The sequence below is a fragment of the Elephantulus edwardii genome, unplaced genomic scaffold (genome assembly GCF_000299155.1).
Source record: "Elephantulus edwardii isolate Elephantulus edwardi_28Jun2011 unplaced genomic scaffold, EleEdw1.0 scaffold00020, whole genome shotgun sequence".
NCBI classification, from domain to species: Eukaryota; Metazoa; Chordata; class Mammalia; order Macroscelidea; family Macroscelididae; genus Elephantulus; species Elephantulus edwardii.
In genome coordinates, this window is record NW_006399770.1 from 19,791,204 (window position 1) to 19,794,696 (window position 3,493).

A 3,493-nucleotide genomic window follows, 5' to 3' on the forward strand; every position below is an offset into this window, starting at 1 on the left:
AATATATAATTTTAATTTCATTCAATAGAAATGACAGATACAGCTAATTAATTATTCAGGATAATGGTTGACCTATTTATATATTAAAGTTTGGGTTTGGTCTTTTTAAAAATTCATTTTCTACCACTCTACACACTCTCTAAATGTACAGAAATAATGTTAGTTATAGAATAGAATTCTGTACATAAATGATGTTAGTTATAGAACAGAGTTCAGGTCTTTTGTGCAAAACAATCTCAGTCGTATTTGACTTGATGACATTTAACCTCCAGATATAAACTGGTGCTGTTTATATCTGGAGGAACACTCTTCCACTTTGTAAATCACTCTTTGTCAATGTGCAATATGAAGTAACCTGAGTTGTTGTGATGCTGAACCTTGTACCACTGGGGTATCAAATGCCAGAACAGTTTCCTAATGTGGACAGTATTTGGTGGAGCTCCCAGTTGTAAACAGGTTTGGAAGCAAGAGTGGCATCCACTTCCTAAAACAAATGCCTTGGCAAATTCTATGAACTTGGAATTTATAATAGTTATGGAAAGTCATTAAGTCTTTTGTTCATAGAATCACTATGAGTCACTTTTGACTCAATGGCAATCAACAACAACAACAACCCATTTCTTAGAGATATCACATCTAACTATTTATGATAAATGTGTAGCATTTCAGCAGAAAATGTGTTTGTAAATTTTACTGTTTTCTTCACTATTCCTTTAGAGACCATATGAAAGATATAGAATAATATAATTGTTGTCTCAATATGATCTATCACATTCTGGATCTTGGTTATATTGTTGTTATTGATGTGATCTGGACAAATTAATTTCTCTGTGAAACAATTTTTTGCATATGAAGAAAGGAGCTAATAATAACAATGGTTAGATGTAGTTTTCTTTGCAGATGTAATATTCAAGGACTTAGAAGTGTTGCTGGGCAGTAGAGTTAGTTATTACTGTCATTTACATGCAAGATGAAGTTGTATCAGCATTTTCACAAGGTCACAGGCCCTTCTTGTCTATTAACATTGTAGCATACATTCTAGCTTTATAAATAAATGAGAATTTTGTTATAATTATTTGGAAGATTTCAAAGGATATAAATAGTTTAAACTCACTTTCTTGTACAGTAATTTATTGGTTAAAATAACTTACTGCTCTTATATGAAATGATATTTTATTTTGTATTACTGCTAGGTAATTGATCTGGGTGGTGAGCCAATTAATGGCATTGAATACTTTGGAAATGGTCACGTGACAGAATTTAAATATGGTGCAAAACTAGGCACAGTTCTGTGCAAACGGATTGGAGAGAAAATGGCTTACTTAAAGTAAATACGAAATCATTTGTTATTTGACTGTTTCACAGGCTTACTAAATGTATTTTTGCAATATGAATTACCTTCTTAGAACTTTCATATATGTAGACAACTGTCCAGTAGTCCTGTTTTCAAATATTATTAGGAAGTAGTTATTCTAGCTTAAATTGGTTGTTTCTATCATGCCAATTACAAGGAAATATATTTATAAAGAAACAAAAGTATGACTTAAAAGTTTTAATGTACAGTATCAATTGAGTTGGTAATCTAGAATAGCCTCTCTGGCACGTTGACTATTTCAGCAGCTCCCTCAGAGAATGATGGGCTCTCCATGCAATTTATAACCTCCTGAAAACCCACTAAAGGGTCAGCTATGAGTCAATTTCTATTGGGCAACAGTGTTTAAATTTGTTTTTAATTATTATACATAATCTTTTATGGTCAAATTATTATTAAAATAATTGTACCATTTTAAACAGTACAATAGAATGTAACATGTTAATTGAGATATAAAGATGTGTAAGAACCCAGTATTGAAACTTTATTTAAACTTATTTATTCTTTTTAATGTTGTTTAAGGTTGTTGACTTTCTTAAGTCTATGTAAATTGCATTACATTGACATCTTTCAAAGAATCTTTCTGTAAAAAAATGTACTGTTAGCATGAGTAAAAACTAAGAAATTAATACAAACACACATATAAATGCCTTACACTTTTAATACAATTGTAGATAACACAAATAGATGTAATTATATCTATAATGTAATTGTAGAGAATCTGAATGTATGTACCTAAGTCGTTTATATTTAGCATGCAATCCTACACAGAACCTTGAATGTGAAGATGTGAAAGTAAAAGTAGTACACACTCCTCCTTTTTTCTTTATGAAATAGGAACTGAGGAGAAGGCTGGGGTATGGTGCCTTCTGACAGAGCCCTTGTCTTTGTGGATAATCATGACAATCAGTGAGGGTATGGAGCTGGTGGAGCGTCTATACTTACATTCTGGGATGCGAGGTAAGAGTAAACTATCACATTTTTAAACTTGCCTTTTAATGATAATAAAAATTAGTCTTTTATCCCATTCATGATGATATAACTTTGTAATGAAATTTCGGATTGTACAAAATGGCAGTTGGATTTATGCTTGCTCATCCTTCTGGATTTACTAGAGTGATGTCAAGCTACCGTTGACCAAGACATTTTGAGAATGGAAAGGTAAGTTTTTGAGTTCTAAGCATCTTCTCAAGAAATGGATTTCTTTCACATGATCTTCCTATGTTTTTATTTTACATCGGTCTACTTACAAAGTTCATATACATTGTTTTTCACACTGAATCTTTCCTCTTTCCTTTACCCAGCCCTTCCTCAATCCATCAAATTGTGTGACCCCATGATTAACACCCCCTCCCTTGGATCCTTGTACTCATTCTATGGTAGTGATTTTATATAGTATTTGTCTTTATGAGTCATCATTTCTTATTAATGCCAAAGCTGATATCAAGAATGGGACTCTGATTTAAGACATAGAATAGATAATGAAGAATTAAAATCTATGACATATGTTGTCAAACAGTGTGCAAGTTGCTTCAAAAATATTCCAAATATATCTCTCCTTCCAAAAATCATTAAAAATAAGAGCAAATTACAGTGAATTAAGAAAATGTATGGGGAGATATTCACTAGGACAGCAGAGATCAGTGGATGCATTGAGAAGACAAGGTGCAATATGGTCTTGATGAAATGAGGTGATATAAAGCAAAATTCAATACTAATTAATTATATAAAACACATTATGTATTAATGATTATATAAAACACAATGTACATGAAGGTAACACAATGCATATGAATGGGTACATGCAAACATATTTTTAAAATGTACTTTTCAGAGGTACCTACATCACCAAGGTTGATGTAAAGACTATATAAGCTAACATTTGTAAATAATTTTGCTATGCCTGCCCACAATAAGAAAAATGTAAAAATCTGGTAAATGTTACTGTGAAATTTTTTTGAAATGCAAAGCAAATAAATGAGCCAAAACAGCCAAATCTGACATTAAATAGGGAAAAATTTTTATGTGAAAAGTAAAATTAAATGTGTGTGCATTTATCTGTTTGGGGTGCAATGCCCATCAACAAATGAACGTATAGAAAAACCATGTTGTATTCACAAA

General features: G+C 31.5%; 1 pseudogene; it reads left to right on the forward strand.

The window, feature by feature from the left end:
* LOC102876001 overlaps positions 1 to 3,493 on the forward strand; it is a 62,014-nt pseudogene that overhangs the window by 5,255 nt on the left and 53,266 nt on the right.